Consider the following 17,607-nt stretch of genomic DNA (forward strand, 5'->3'; position numbering starts at 1 on the left):
ACTAACAGCAGATTCCTCATCTTTAGAATATCTCCCCAGGCACCAGACCAGATCTGAAAGGTTTTAGATTTTTTTTTTTATTTTTTAAACAGCAGTGCACCCGCGTGCCACTATGTGGAGCTCTGCGGCTCAGCCTTGGCCTTGTTCCGCCCCGAAAGGGAGAGAGCGCATGTAAGTAAATACTAGGCCTGGGCGGTAAATTCAGTTCCGCTCGCGGAATTTGGGTAATTTCGTGTTCCGCGGAGAACGCGGAATTGCCCAAAATTCTGCGTTCCATGGCTTTGCGGAATTTTTTGCTTGTTCGTATTCTCAAAATACATGTTCGCGAGATATTTCCCCCGAGCACGCAAACAGCGTTCGCAAACAGGAAAAAAGCATCGCGTACAAGCAATTCTGCGTGTTCGCGGAGATTTTTTACCGTTTCACGGAGCTTTGCGTAGCGCGACTACGCAAATTCCGCCTACCCCTAGTAAATACCACCCTTGCGTGTCTATGTCGGTTTGTTACTTAACTCTTTCCGCACCCTCGAACGCTGAGCATCAACAACTGGAGGCATCAGTGATTCGATCTCTAATTTGGAACCATTTTAGATGGTGAATGGGAGACAACTCAACAGAACTAGGTTGTAGACGGGCAGTCAGGAATGTGTGGTTAGATAAAGTATTCACCAGAAAGAGCGTTACTGAAGGTAAATAACCTGTTCTTATGAATACTTCACACAGCAGATTCCTCACCTTTAAGATGGATACTAAAGCAGTAACTCCCAAAGGTGGAAGGTCTGTAGATTGGGCTCGGATCAAAAAGTCCTGCAGTACCAAAAAGGCAAAATGCCTTTCACGTGGGACCTGCCTGTCAAGGCAGTAGTGCTTCGTGAACATGTGGACATGTTGTGGCCCGACAGATACCAATGACAGGCACTCTGCGTTGTCAATGCTGTAGTGGCAGCCATGACCCTGGTGGAATGTGCCCTCAGTCCTTCCAGAGGCTGCTTTTTGCCCAATGTGTAGCACATCTTAACTCATAGAACTATTCACCTCAAAAGAGTCAGTTTCTGCACAGCCTTCCATTTCTTTGCCAAAGAGAACCCAACAAAAAGCTGATAGCTCACCCGATGACCTTTGGTGCTATCAATGTAGAAGCTTAAGGTTCTGATGGAGTCCAGGCAATGGAGTCTCTCCTCTTTCAAGGGGTGAAGTAGAGAAAAGAACATTGTGAGGATAATAGATTACCCAGTATGAAAAGGAGTCACATGCTTTGTCAAAAAGGCTGCCCTGACCCTCAACACCTAGAAAAAGGTGGTGTAAGGAGGCTGCACCGAGGCAGTCATTCATGCGACAAGCTGAGGTAATCGTAATGAGGAAAACAGTTTAGAGAGTCAAAAGACTCAACGAGCAGTTGTGCATTAGCTCAAAGGGGATGTACATGAGTAACATCAGAACCAAATTAAGATTCCACTGTGGCATCACAAACGGTTTGGGAAATATCATGTCAAACCTTTAATAAACTTCATCACAACAGGTGATTTAAAAATGAACATTTGGTTGGGCAAATGGCGAAAGGCCCAAAGTATCAATAAATAATCTTTAACACTGTCCCACTGCAAGTCCTTGCTGGGCCTATGACAAAACAAACAATTAAACATCCAGGGGTTTAGCTTATAAGTGGTCTGTGTTGTGGACTCCACACCTGGCCACAACTCTGTCCCGGCCCTTGGTGTAAATGGACTTTGTAGAGGGACGGATGACATCCACAACCTCAGGCGGTAAACTGAATTCAGTCAACTGCTGCCGCTCAATCTCAACACATGGAGGTGTAGATTATGCAGGTTCAGGTGCAAAACCCATCCTTGCTGCTGAGACAGAAAATTCTACCAAAGCAGTAGCCTAGCCTGATTTGAGGACAAATGCCCATCCTCAGAAGTTACGGGTACCACACTTTCCTGGCGCGATCTGGAGCTACTAGGATGACTTGGGCCCAGTTGTTCCTGATTTCTTCAGAATTCTATTCTGAATGCATATCCTAGAGAGAGCATTCTTGGGAACTCCAGCACGCAGAAGCCTGGAAACTGCACGTTCTTGACAGTAGTGAATAAAGATCCAGTCAGGGTCTGAAGATGCTCTGTGCAACTTTGGGGTGTAACTGCAATTTGTGATCCACCAGGCCCTGCTGGCTGTGATTGTCCACCCTGGCATTTAAAGATCCCACCAGATGGACCATACCACCAGATGGACCACAAACAGGGAGATGCCCTATCAATGCCGCAAACTCCAGAGGTGCACCTCCTCTTGGCACAGACCCAGGACACTACTCCACCCTGCTTATTGATGTACCATATGGTGGTGCTCCTGTCCACCAGAACATGCACCAGACTTCCCTTGATGGACGGCCGCACTCAATGACAGGTGAACGGCTCACAGCTCCAACAAATTGATGCAGAGCTGGATTACAGCCTGAGACTAGAGTCCTCTGATACCAACTTGTTGAGATTACCTCCACAACCCAGCAGTGACTGAATTGTCACCACCATCAGCCCTGGGTGGGGAAGGGAGAGAGGTCTGCTGCTGCTCAGGTTGCAATGGAGCAGCCACCACTGCAGAACTTGTGCAGTTTCCTCTGAAACCTGCATAACATCCAACAGGTTTCGGGTGGCTTGGCAGCCAAATATGGCGGATGCGTGAGCTTGCTGCTCCGCACCGGCCCGCTACTTATCCTGTCCCATCCAGCACACCCTAGGCCTACAACACATGGTGGAGCATACCCAGAGTTCAGGGGGAGCCGTGGGAAGTGTGGAGCGCTGCTTGTGAGCAGAAAGTGCCCGGACAGCTTAGGACTGGGGAGCGGTAAGTCAGGCCAACGCTTTCAAGATGGCAACCCCGGGCCACTAGGCAGAGGACTCGGGGAGGCCCAGAGCTGGTGTATGGCGCCTGACCCAACTACTCTTGGTGGCTCCAGAAACTGCCTAGCCCACTGCATGGGTCCTGTGCTGCTGAGGAGGGGGATGCCATTGCATTTTTTTTTTTTGTTGCATATTTATATAGCGCAAACTCGACCCAAAGGTATTGGAGCGCTTTACATAGCACCGTATTTACATTACACATTCAGGCACGGGGAGATTAAGTGATTTGCCCAGAATCACAGGATGTGGACGCGACCTCGAGGCTCGAACCCTGGTTTCTTGCACCAGAGGCGGCAGCGCAGCCTACGGACCACATCCTCTCCATCCATTGAGCGGACTACAGAGGGACGAGGGCTCTGGGAGGACCAGGGTGGTTGTGGAGAGGCGAGAACCTGACGTATCCTGCTGCAGGCTCGGGAGAGCCTACAGCCCTGGCGGGCCTGGATGCAGACGCACCCACATCTGAGAAGCGGAGCGCCGATTGGCCAGGCAGATGCCTGACCGGCCCTGACAGAGGTGCGGTGAGTGGGGGTGTCTTCCTTGCTGGACGGCAGACACTCAGGGCCTGAGTCGGGGTCCGGCTAGCAGCGTGAGGCTTGGGGAGGCTAGGCCTGGCCCCCGCCTCCTGCATGCCTCTCTTCTCCTGTACGGGGTCTCGGCCCTAAACTGGGCAGGAAACAAGACCTGAACGGTGCCTAGGGCGCGGAGACCCTTGGGGGCTACGGATGCTGTCTATCCTACTGCATGGGTCCCCTGGCCCGGGATAGGGGCTGCGCCGCTACACTGACAGGCTTATGGCGGAACGGGGCCCCCATGGGGGCCACCGGAGCAGTGATAAAGAGGTAAAGGGCTGGCACGATCCTCTGTAGCACAGGAAGGGCCCTATCGCCCTGGTGGACTGGGACACAGGCGTGCCCCCGCCTGGGAGCAGAGTGTGGGATCACTGATTGATTTGCTGGCTGTGTGTGGTGTGGAGGCAGCCTCCTTGCTGGCAGCAGATATTTGGGGCCTGGGTCGGGGCTCAGTGTGAGGAGTGATGCTAGACACGATTGGGCCTGGCTCACCTTCTACATTCCTCTTCTTCCCTTTGTGGGGCCAAAAGCAGCTCACCCGAGCCGGACATAGGTCCCTGTTTGTGCTAAGGGGTAGGCCTGGAGCGGGGTAGGCGCCGGAGACTGGCATAGAGGTCCTGACCCCGGGCTGTGAGGGAGACGATCTCTTGCCTTTGATTCAGCTCAGGGCCTGGGGGGGAGTGGCGGTCGGACTGACCCCTCTCCTCGTTCCTGCAAATGAGCCCCCACCTGCCTGAAGCTGTGGGGCAGGGCCCAGCTCTGTTTCTCAGGGCCTTGGACTGTCCTGAAAGCGTGTACAACTGTGAATACCTTCTTTTGAGCTATACTTCATATTCGCTGTGCTGAAGATGCTGGGCCACGAGTAGAGGTTTGGGACCCCCGTGGTGGGTGGCGAACATGCAGGGTTAACCCTCGCCTGCTGGGAGATTGATGAACTAAGCACGTAACGGTGACGTTGTTCTGATCTGTTCTCTAAACCCGAGCACCAAAATCACCTCCATTTGCAGTGACATCCCAGAGAAGGGTGACTCATAGACACAATTGCAATAGCAGCTATTGAGTCCGCTGCTTGGGCCGGGATAGATCAGACCAGAGCGAAGCCAATTGGAGGGCTCCCGGGTCAGGAAGATGACTCTCTGGAGTAGAAACAAGGGAATACCAGATCCTCGGTCTTGGAGGACCCAGTGCAACAACAGATGACCAGAATATTAGAAGCCATTACTGACACTAAATCAACATTACACCAAGATATTAGTATGGTGTTGGTAGGGTTAAGGCTCCTCAGAGCAGAACACCACAAGTTGGCTGAAAGGGTGAAAGTAGCAGAGTCCTCGATTGCTGAGCTTAACCCAGCACAACAGGCTTTGTCTCTCCAAGTGGCAGAGCTCTCTGACAAAGTCCGTGCCCTTGAGAGCAAGGCTAAAGATGTAGAGGGCCGCAATAGAAGAAATAACTTTAGATTGGTGGGCCTGCCTGAGGGAGTGGAGGGTGGAGATATGATCGCATACCTTGAGCCTTGGCTCCGCACAGTGGTCGCACCAGTGGGTCTGTCACCGTTCCACACTCTTGAAAGGGCTCAGTGTGTTCCGGCCCGACCTCCGGCACCGGGCCGCCCCCCACGCCCGGTTGTAGCCAAGCTTTTACACTATAAAGACAGAGACAGCTGCTGCATAAAGCAAACACTGATGGCCCCTTTGTGGTAGACAACTGCAAGGTCTCCATATTTCCTAATTACACACTGGAAGTCCAACGAAGACAAGCCTCTTTCTTTGAAGTCAAGAAAGCCCTACAGGAAAAAGGCCTACAATACTCCCTAATGTTCCCTACCCGCCTCCGCTTAGTTTTAGATGGGAAGGCAAATTTTTGCAAAGACCCCAAGATTGCAAGGGAATAGCTTAAGGCTTATAGACCTGAGGGACCACTCACGGGTTGGGCCATCTCAGTGCCTCGGGATCTGGGATCCAGAAAGAGACCCAAACTGGGTTCACCGAGAAACCAAGTCCATCTCAAACTGCGAGGGAAGGAGCTGCAGTGGCAGTGGCCAAGATTATGCAACACCAAGGAGCCGTGAAGGGGACCGAGAGGTCAGACTTAGATTCCTCCCATGGGGATAGTAATACCCTGTCGATTATTCCCCAGAGGACTGGAGATGACATTATCTGAAAATGGAACATACAACTATAGTGCCAGGCCCCCCAATGATAGGCAAAAGACACACAATTGACAGACGGAATGCAGAACAAATCAAAACATTCACCCCCAGTCAAGAGATCTGGGTTAAATCCATCATTTCTTTGCTCACCATGCCACCCAAGTTTAGACCTGGCCATATGTAAATCAGTCTTGACCCTGTGCCTCATGGGAACAGTCCAGCCCGAACTGCCAAGCCAGGTCCTCCCTGGACCGGAAACAGGCATCCTAGGACTGGTTTTGGGGTTTCACCCCTCTTCAGCCAGGATAGCTTGATTCCAGTGGCACAGTGAGCCCAGGACCCACATCGGGGCATACCTGGCGCACTTAGGGCGAGAAAGCAAATGACACACAATTGATGGACGAAATGCAGAACAAATCAAAACATTCACCTCCAGTCAAGAGATCTGGGATAAATCCATAATTCTTTTGCTCACCATGCCACCCCAGTTTAGACCTGGCCATATGCAAATCAGTCTTGACACTGTGCCTCATGGGAACAGTCCAGCCCGAACTGCCAAGCCAGGTTCTCCTAGGCTGCACCCCACCAAATCGTTTCAGAGTCTAATTGGCCGGGTCAAGAATTGGGCCGGTGTGGCTTGCTAAACAAACCGCTTAACCTGGCCACACCCCCTAGATGGACCACTCCTCTGGCTGGTTTGGGTCCTCTTTGGAAACTGAGGGTTTATCTACAGTTTGGCGGCTGGCTGTTGTCAGACTACTCTGGGATCAGGAAGTTGTTGGCTGTGATGTTTATCTTATGGTTCAATTTGTTTTGTTTACAGGAGTGGAAATGGATCCTTTGTTTGGGGGTGGGGTTGGCAGGGAGGCGGAGATGGGTGGATTCTGGGAATTTATTTTCAACCATGACATCAACTCACCATACATTGAAGTTTCTAACGAGGAACATAAAGGGGAGGGGCTCGATGATTAAAAGACATAATGGGCACAGCTATTTGTGGAGGCCCACCTTCTGCGGGGTGAAGAGGAGAAATTACATAGAAAGATGGAGCGGGTAGATCTTGGCAACCTCTTTTTCAACCTATGCCCGGGGTGTGTTAATTTGTATACGGGAAGGGGTCCCTTTTGAACCAGTACTTACCCTGCTAGATAAGGAGGGCAGATATGTGTTATTTACTGGAAAACTGTTCAGCCAGGATAATACCCTTGGCAGTGTATATTACCCCAATCAAGACCAGGTGACCTTACTTTATGACCTCTCAGTCCAGATGACCGACCTAACATCAGGGACCACGATACTAGGGGGTGATTTCAACTGTGTGGCAGATATTTCGTTAGACTGTTCCCATCTCCCCCTCCCAGTGGCTCAGACCCGCCGTACAGCAACAGGGTTCCGAGACTGGAAGAATCACTGGGGGCTAGAGGATATTTGGAGGATACAGCACACGGAGGATAGGGAAAATTCCTTTTTCTCTCTCCTATGGATCGATCACACACAAGATTGGATGCCTTCCTGTGGTCCCCAGACTTTAGTGGTTCAGTCACACATACTGAATAACTGTGGCGTACTTTTCCAGACCGCAGTCCATTATTGATGACCCACCAACCCCTGGAGACGAATATAGCACATTACTACGCGATGTATTACATTGCGTGCTTTTACAACGCGGTCATTACAATGACTGCATTGTTAGTACGCGATGCATTTACATCACAAGTCATTACAACGACTTACAGTAGGGGGCACGCTGGACTTAGTAATAGTATTATTTACTAATCCTACTCCAGTGTGCGCAACAGTAGGGAAGGTGTTGGAATTAATTTCCAATACCTCAGCACCCCCTACAGCAAGTCATTGTAATGACTTGCAATGTAAATGCATCTCGTACTAACAATGCGGTCATTGTAACGACCGTGTTGTAATAGTACTGCAATGGGGACCTGCCCCCAAATTCCACTATGGAGACTCAGCCCCCTGATGTTGGAGAATGTCCCCTTTAGGGAGTCCCTGGGCACCGTTATTGAAACCTTCTTTCCCATTAATGCACATAGAGCATCCACGGCACTGTTGGAATGGGAGGAGTTTAAGGTGGTGGTACAGGGACACTGCATTGGTCAGTCAGTTGGGGTGTAGAGAGAACTCCATACGGAGTTGGAAGAATTAGAGGACCGATTGCACAGACTGACAACGTGCAGGGAGCGGACACCTCAGCTTTGACACGCTTGCAGGAAATGCAAACACTTTACAACTTACAACGACACACTAGAAAGGTTATGATGCCATGACTATAAGAGATACCTTACTAAGGTGCAGGAAGAGAAGGGGAAAGCCGTATGCTAGACCAGAGACCTGAGGGACACCGATCACAAATGTACGGTCTGAGGCGGGTGCATCAGTCTCTGACCCAGAAGCGATTAACACTTTATTCCAGGAATACTATGAAGTGTTATATACCGCTCCTCTTTTGGTCTCGCAGATGGAGATCAGAGACTTCTTGACTCCCTTACAGCTCTGAGCGCTAGATAGACAGGCACAAGGAGACATTAGGAGGCCCAGTGACGTTACAGGAGGTCTGTGAGGCTATCACAACTATGGCCACAAGTAAAACGTTGGGATCAAACGGTCTCCCTGTGAAATTGTATTCAGTGTACGCTTCCAAACTCGCCCCCTACTTGGTGACTCTCTACGCCGAGTCCGTGAGAATTAGAGGACTACCTGAATCCATGCAGAGTACACTTGAGAGCCCGGGTAGTAGATTATAGATCTATTTCCATGCTTAACATGGATTTCAAGATACTTATTAAGGTTTTGCAGCTCCTATTGTTCCCCTCTATGCGGACCCTAATACATACTTAACAAAATGGTTTTGATCCATCCCAAAATACCTCCTTCAATCTGCATAGACTCTATTCTGTGTTGTATCACTCAGAGGCATGATCTTTCACACATGAGGCTATTTTATCGATCTACCTGGGATAAGCTTCAGATAAAATAGGCTGGGACTATTTATTCAAAACCATGACACGTATAGGTCTCTGAGAAGGTTGGGTGAAGTGGGTGAGTGTTCTATGAGCATGTCCCACAGCAAGAGTTAAGACAGGCAAAACAGTATCTGCACAATATGAGGTTTCGCACGGCACTCAGCAGGGATGCCCTCTGTTGCCCCTTTTTTTTGCCCTGGCAATTGAGCCTCTAGCAGCAATGTTTCGACAGGGAGGTGAAGGGCTGGGGTTGATAGTAGATGGGCGAGACTATACCATCTCTTTATATGCAGATGACCTGATTTATTTGAAGGATGCTGTGTTGGGTTCTGACACAGTCTTGGGCCTTCTGGGACGATTTGATATCCTGTCAGGTTTACAGGTCAACAAAAACAAAACCTACCTGTTTCAAATTGGCTGGGGCCCTGCCCAGACCCCCAACCCTACATGTAGACCTTAATTGGACATCCAACACATTCAATACTTGAGCATTCATATTTTCCACTCTCTTGACGATCTGAGAGAGGGTAACCTAGATAGGGCACTCCAACCCCTCCGGTTCTGAGTGTCTTTTTGGAGCTCCTTGCGATTACCTATCACGGCCAGAATTTCCCTGATCAAAATGGTCACGTAATCCCGTCTACCCTAGTCTACCTCCCGATCTTAATGCCTACGGGATGGTTTCGACAATTGGATTCCTTTCTGCAGGACCTTATCTGGGGAGATGGGCGGCAGAGAGTTTCACTGAAGATACTACAAAGCCCCAAGACAGAGGGGGCCTAGGGTGCTGAATTCAAGCTTTAGCACCTGGCTTCCCAATGAAATGCTTGGCACAGTGGTTAGAGGGAGTGAAAACTTCCTGATGGAGCCAGGTACACGCCCCAGGACTATATAAAGCCCATATCGTACACCGTAAAGCCACGATCTAAGCTGAAAATGTGGGAGAAACCGAATAACATCCTCACACTTTAAAACATGCATATAACGGGTTTATAGATACAAGTTAAGACTGGAATAAACCATACAATGTTTTTTCTAAATAGAAATGTGTAATGAGGCTTGAACAATGCTGATAACCAATCTGCTCTCTTGACTAAATGATAAATGCCAATAAAAATATACTTTAAAAAAAAAACCTCCAACAGGTTTCATTGGTGCTGGGGCCGCTGAGACATTAGATCCCACAGCAGGGCACGCATTTGGGACCTAGAAAAGTAGACAAGCAAAATGCCTGAGGCCAACAGGCCAAGAAGGCACAGATCTCACCAAGATCCAGGACCGAGGCTGAAACATCAGAATCAGAGCTCGAATGTCCTGGACGTGTTGCAACGGTGGAAAGGCCCTGAACCATACTGTGTCCAAGATAGCGTGTACAAAAAGAAGTCTTTGTGAAGGAGTCAGGTGCAACTTCGGCTCGTTCATTGAGAATACCGATGATGTCAGGAAGTTCACCACCATCTGTAGGCGGTCTTCAACTAATAGTGGTAAACCCATCGACAACAGCCAGTTGTCTTGGTAGGCGAAAACTGATATACCCAGCCTCCAAGGATGGGCGGTGACTACCTCCATCTCTTCTGTGAACACTCAAGGGGCACTGGTAAGACCGAAGGGGAGTTCAGCAAACTGAAAATGCTCCTGGCCAACCTTGAACCACAGGTAACATCTGTGGAACTGCTGCAGGACAGGCACATGAAAGTATGCACCCTGCTGGTCCAAGGCTACTATCCATTTCCTCGGATTTAGGCAGACAGAATGTGGGCCAGCGTGAGCATTTTTTAATTTGTCCTTCCTCAGGAAGGTGTTTAGAGAGCAAACATCTAGAATAGGGTGAAAACTTCCATCCTTCTTCGGTACAAGGAAATGGCTGGAGTAACAATCTGTCCCTATTTCCGCATCCAGAACCTTATCAATGACCCCTTTGGACTACTGTCCAAAGGGGTCATTGATAAGGTTCTGGATGCGGATGCTCACGACTTCTGAACTAAGATAGGCAAGAGCTCCTCTGAAAGCCACTCTGATGTGAACAATGATTTGATTGTTATTTTGGGTTCCAAATGATTGAAATCTGGGACTTCAGTCAGGGCTGTCTTATGGGGCTCTGTGGCATGACACAATTGAAAACATTTAAAGAACTGTGTGTGATGCAACTTGAACTCCACAGACACATGCTCAAGGGATTTGCTAAAAGTGCCTGCCAAATGTCACCCAAGTTCAATAGGCCTATTAGATCTCAGGTCTCATCTTGTTAAGACTCAGCTTAATCGAGGACAATTACTGCCATAGGTATATCATAACCCCAGAAATCTCTGGAGAATTGGCAAAGTGCTTTACCCATACTAATTTATAGGTGTGTGGTGGCAATCTGAAAATGCTATCACATTGTGAGGGAATGCCCCATAATTCAAGGTTATTGGCAACAGATACACATTACACTGGGAAAGGTCCTGGAAAAAGCCCATTCATTTAGGCCCCAAGAGTGTCTTACTGGGTGAGAGTAATGCAGATGAATCTAGCTCAACCCATACCCTGCTGGGATTAGGAGTTTAGTTCGCTAAATGAGATATTGCACGCCAATTGACGGTTAGTGACTGCCGATCACTAGGTGAGTGGACTAGGGTTATGGACTATTGAGCCAAAGTGGGGTAACTGGTGTATAAATGGAGAGTACTCTAATGTCATTTTATTCTCATGCTATCATATTGATACTTGTGTGTCACCTACCTGATTGTTGTGTAATGGTTCATTGTTATTGGTAAAAGTCTAAAAAAACAAGTGAATAAATAAAATTAAGGAAAGACCCAACACTGATACTGCGCGACATGGGCTACTCACTTGATACCATTACTGTAATCTATGCAATTGTGATATGTTTTGTTGTTGCAAATAAAACAATAAAAATATTTCTTGTTAACAATACAAGACCCATACTGCATGACCCCAGAAAGAAAGAACTCAGTTGAGGAGGAGTGAGAGACATCTCCCAGTTTTCCCAAAAATCGTCACGTTTTCCTTTTGGTGCTGAAGAAATCTACTGGGTGTGACTCCAGTAGTTTGGTGGTAACACCAATGTGTGCCAACTACGAGCCTAAGATCAGTGACTGCATAACTGATCAACCAGACGTCCTTCAAGCACCTGAAAACACAGAGGCAGGTCCTCCAAAGTCCAAGGCCTCATTATGTAGAAAGTGTTATCTATGTTCAAGGTCCTGAGCACATATCAAGATGTCTGCATCCTACGATCCCCTATCAACATTGTCACAAATATTGAACAGCTGGCTGTTTCATGAAAATGCACTAGATTGGAGAACTCTAACAAAACAAGCATTGGCATAGCCAATAGGTCTTGCCTTTGGGACCTTATAAGTGTTTAGTTATCCAGCACAATATCCTTGGTCCAACAACATCAACTGTTGCATGGTAAACACTTATAAGGTCCCAAAGGCGAGACATATAGGCTATGCCAATGCTTGTTTTTCTTTCTTCTTTATCCATGCAGCACAGTTTCAGGGAGGCCGTATAGCCTGGATAAAAACCGTGGCCAAAGACAACAGGTCCCAAAGGCGAAATCTATTGGCTTTGCCAATGCTTCCTACTCATGTTGCCACTACAAGGGCAAAGGTTTCACCTCATTAAGTAAGATCCGCTTAACAACTTAATACAGCAATCAGCAAAGTGACCTGCCTCCGTGTGACAAAAGGCCCGTCTCTGCGCAGCGACACACATGGTGGCATTTTTAGCATCTTTTGATCCGTTTTAGCTAGAAATATATTTTTTTGCTAAAATCTGCAAATTATGCAGAAGATGATGGTTTATGTGGCAAGTGGCGAAAATCGATAAATATGCATAACTGCATAATTCCAGTGGCCCTGATGATAAGTCTCACTAAAATGAAAAGTACATCAGTTACACTGGAATTCAAAAATATGGCCTCCAGGCTACATTAGGATGACTAGATGACTCCATGGCACGAAACACCATCTTTACAGTCTTGCACTTTCATTGAGCACGTACAGGCTTCTAGGAGCTGTAGTCATGTTGCACTTTATTTTAAACAAATGTTCGAAAACACCTGTAGGCACGGATTTGTGAAAGAAATTCCTGGATTGGAAGAACTGCATCCCAAGGGCATGAAGTCACCTCATAAAGAAAACATCACAGAGTTCTCCACTGAAGGAGCATTACCTGCCAAAGTACCTAACGCAAAATCTAACTCAAGGAAGTATTCTTAACGAACATTGACACCACTTGCTGCATTCAGTGCAGAAGAGGGTAAATATAATGTGCCGTGGCAGACATTGTAGACCTGACATGGCAATTTAACAGAAATTGTTTACTGTACTATACACGTATAGCGCTTATATAGACCTTATGTAGTGCTTTCTACAAACCCGATATGCCAAGAGCGCTTTCTGGGTTGTTCGACTGTATTATTTTGGGCGATGGAACTTTACGCCTTCGAACTAGTAAAGACGCCATTTAAAAAAAAAAACATAGCGCTTAAAACACCCTACAAGGTGCTGGTTTTTGCCTTGCATGAGGACACTGGAACCGTTTTGCAGCACAAAATGGTCGTGGCGACAGTTAGTCTGGAAGGAGCCTGCTGCTGACATGTGTCCACCAGAGCAGCCTGCCTCGTGGGGGGGGACACTACATTCCTCTCCCCGGAGTGGAAGCCTGGGACGCCTGCGTGGAATTTCCACCACCCGGCGAGAGATGCCGAGAGACAGCAGGTACTGACTGAATACGTCCCTGCTGGACTGGGAGGGGCGGCTGGAAGGCTGTCAGGTAACTGCTTGACTCTGGCCTGGGGGTGGTTTTACATAAAGGTTGGACAGGTGCAGAGGAGACGCCCCCACACTTGAAGGCCGCTATGTTTCTGTAAGACTCCCTGAACTATCAAGAAGACTGCATCCGGGGAGCAGGAGGAGTTCTTGTCGTTTGGAAGGCATTGTTGGACGAGCCTCTGTGTCTAAATTCCTGAAGAGAGTAAACACACAGAAAGCGAGCAATGTACAGTGGGAAACGTGAAAAGGCACTCTAAAAAGCAAGGTTACTCGTTGCCTCCATGTAACAAAGGACGAATGCTCGTTTTCAACTTCACTGCTCAGTGTGTATCAGCAAATGGCTGTAGGCATAAATCTCGCATTTATAAACGGAGCCTTGGCGAGACTGTATTTCGTCAAAATAGTTGGTCGCTAAGCAACAGAGCATTCTTGGCATGCGCTGAAACTAGAAGGTGCATGCGTTGATGCGCGAAAAGGAAAAAAACACAAGAAGCGCGAGCAAGACGGAGAGGCGGAGCGAGGCGCGCGGGCTTGGGAGAGCAGTCTGCTCTTTTTCGAAGCACAAACTCGTGCTTGAGGCGCACCCCTGCGCGCTCCCGCAAGGTGTATGCTGCCACAAGCACGAGTATGTGCTTCGAAATAAAGCTGAATGACGGCTAAAGGTCTCCTATACAAAGCATGCACGCTGCGTAGGCGAGACCTAAAAAGAGAGATAGACTGCTGAAGTCTCTGGAGTCATCCAGTTTGGCATCTTGAAAAGGAGAGTAACGCACATCAGTAAATAGTCTTGTTATAGAATACTCATTAAACACATGGGATTGTGTACTTACCTAGGGGTCCCTGCTCAATTCATAATAGAAATGAAACCGTGATGAGACATGGCCAATCCAAGCCACCAAAAATAATAAACTCTGGGTGCTTCACCAGCAAGATCATGACATGATGACTAATGGAAGGTAGTCATCATGTCATTAACTGAACTGTTCTGCAAGTATTAGTCCCAAATAGGTAACAACAGAAAACAAATCACTAACTACTGCTAAGTGCTCCTTAAGTTAATTACCTTCAGTATCATATTTTCTGGTACAGATCCTATGTAACCGCAGATTCCTTCCCTTAGAATAAAATAGTCAGCCTGGATCTAGAAAATCTTGAGCAGTATTCTCTGGTTCCAAGGGCTTTGTGTTGACATCGTCCGCACTGGACATAAGAGGCTTGCGGTGCCTGTATGAATCTAACCACAGTGATCTGACATCAGTTTGTTTTGTGACAAATTCCACGCCCACATACACAGAACTACTTCAGAATGGTTGTGACCATTGTGCTGAAACTAAAGATGACCTTCCCAAGGGAGGAGTGCAGTTCGCAGAGTGCAGCGGAAGACATCTGTTGTTAGATAGAGTCTCTACCAGAAAAGGTGTTACAGAAGGTAAGTAACTTGTTCTTCTGGAAGAGACGTCTAACTGTAGATTCCCTACATTAGAATAGATACCGCAGCAATAACATCCCGGGAGAAGGGACTGTAAAATTAACGGACCTGAATATCCAGACAGTATAGCTACGTGAATGTATAGCGCGATGCCCATGTAGCCGCCTGACAGATGTTGAGGAGAGGCACCCCGTGTGCTGACGCAGTAGCGCAGTCTTGGCTCTAGTGGAGTGAGCTCTCAAGCCTTCTGGATGCTGCTTCTTCGCCAGCAGATTTGAATGCAGAGTACAATCAATCAAAAGATGGTCCTCTTCTGCACTGCCATTCCGTTCTTTGATCCAGTAAATCCAATGAAAAGCTGATCATTCAGTCTGTGTTCCTTGGTACGATTGATATAAAAACCTATGGGCCCTCTTTGGATCCAAACGATGGAGCCTCTCCTCTTCTTTAGAGTGGTTAGGGGGAGCAAAGAACATCGGGAGGATGATCACCTGACCAACGTGTAATGGGGTCACCACTTTAGGTAGGAAGGAGGCACACATTCAGAGAACCTGGCAGAAGGTACTATACGGAGGTATAACCAAAAAGACCTAAAGCTTGCTAACCCTCTAGACCGATGTAATGACCACCAAAAAAAAAGACCGATTTTAAGAGTCAACAGCTGAAGGGTGCAACTATGCATGGGTTGAAAGGGAGAACATATCAGGTAGTTCAAAACCGAAATTAAGTCCCACTTGGGCATAAGAAAAAGAGAAGGTGAACATTTGTAATACACTCTTTCAAGAAACGAGTTAAAAAAGCTGACTTAAACAGAGAAGGCAAATTTGGCTACCTCAGAAAAGTCGATATAGCCGATAAATATCTCTTAATGTCCAGAGCAAAGCCTTGCTGGGCCAACTATAACACAAACAGTAATTCGTCAGACAGTTTGGCATGAAGTGGGTCGATGTGCTGGTCTGATCACCAAGCTAAGCTACAAACTTGTACCAACGGCAGGCGTATACAGAATTCATTGCTTGGCTGCCAGGATAACAACAACCTCTGGAGGAAGATCAAAAACACTCAACTGGCTTTGCTCAATTCTAAGCATGAAGATGCAGCAGGCACAGCCTGGGATGCAGGATAGATGCTCATGTCCAAGAGTTCAGGATACCATACTCTCCGTGCCCACTCCGGAGCCACTACGATGACTTGGAATTGGTCAATCCTAATCTTTTTGAGAACTCTGGGCCGGAGCGGTATTGGCAGAAAGGCATACAGGAGCCTCAATATTCCACTCCAAGTGAGATCGCTTTGGAAACTCTAACACACTAAAGTGCTGCATGTTCTCAGAGGTGATGAATAGATTGAGCCACAGTGTTAACCAGAAGAGACCTTACACCATCTTTGGGTGTAGACACCATTCATGGACTGCAAGGCGTCGGTGGCACCGACATTGAATACCCAGACAGGGGGTGAAGGGCTTGGAAACAAAGCCCTCACACTACCTTTGTTCGCTTTGACCATCAATTGGACAGATGTGTTTCCCAATTGCGTTGTATGTACAGAGATATATATTTGTCCATTATCCAAAGCTGCAATAATATTTCATACAAATGGTGCTGATGAACAAGTTACTTACCTTCGGTAACGATGTATCTGTAAGAAACATTAGTTAGTTAGATTCCTCACCTTAGAATATCCCCAGGCGTCAGACTGGATCCGGAAGATTTTTCGTCATCAATACCCCTTGCGCGTCGCTAGGCGTCGTCTGCGGCTCCGCGTCCGTCGTCGGCGTCGTGCGCCGGAATGACGTCGGAGTACTTAGACGCCGCCCTCGCGCGCTGACGTCAGTTCTTGTACATAGCCTTCCGCGCCAGGAACGCAGAGCCATGCAAGATACCGACACTGATGTCAAAAAATTCTAGGGCCCTGAAAGGGATAGCCTTAACCCTAGATGGCAGTTCGCAGAATGGGGAGGATGGGTGGGTCGGTGAGGAATCTAACTAACTAATGTTTCTTACAGATACATCGTTACGGAAGGTAAGTAACTTGTTCATCTGAAAGAAACACGTTAGTTAGATTCCTCACCTTAGAATAGATACCCAAGCAATACCATCCCCGGTGGTGGGTCTGCGAACCAAGATCACACCAGAAAGTCCTGGAGGAGAGAACGGCCAAAGAAGCCATCCCTCCGGACTTGGCTGTCTAGGCAATAATGCCTGGCAAATGTGTGTAGCGAAGCCCACGTAGCCGCCTGACAGATGTCCTGCAACGGGACTCCCCGTCCCAAAGCAGTAGTAGCCGCTGTAGCCAGAGTGGAATGGGCGCGCTGCCCAACAGGAGGGTCCTTTTTCGCCAAGGAGTAACAGATTTTGATGCACAAAACGACCCACCGGGAGATGGTCCATTTGTGCACAGCTTTTCCCTTCTTAGCACCCTCGTATCCAACGAAAAGTTGGTCGTCCACCCGGAACCGTTTTGTGCGGTCCAAATAAAAAGAGAGCGCACGCTTTGGGTCCAGACGGTGGAGCCTCTCTTCCTCTTTGGAAGGATGCGGAGGCGGAAAGAAGGTGGGCAAGGTGACAGACTGCCCAAGATGAAAGGGAGTCACCACTTTCGGTAGAAAAGAAGGACAAGGCCGAAGGACAACCTGGCCCGGATGAACAGAGAGAAAAGGAGGCTTGGACGATAGAGCCTGGAGCTCACTCACCCGTCTAGCCGAGGTGATGGCTACCAGGAAAGCAGTCTTAAGCGTCAGAAGACTAAGAGGACAATTGTGAAGAGGCTCAAAGGGAGCGCACATCAGAAATG

The 17,607-nt window shown here is 48.0% G+C and overlaps 1 protein-coding gene across 2 annotated transcripts in view; it reads right to left on the reverse strand.

The window, feature by feature from the left end:
* The window catches only part of MAP2K5 (mitogen-activated protein kinase kinase 5), a 1,189,932-nt gene that overhangs the window by 47,974 nt on the left and 1,124,351 nt on the right, over positions 1-17,607 (reverse strand). The window lies entirely within an intron of this gene.

This window comes from Triturus cristatus, chromosome 3_1 (assembly GCF_964204655.1).
Source record: "Triturus cristatus chromosome 3_1, aTriCri1.1, whole genome shotgun sequence".
NCBI classification, from domain to species: Eukaryota; Metazoa; Chordata; class Amphibia; order Caudata; family Salamandridae; genus Triturus; species Triturus cristatus.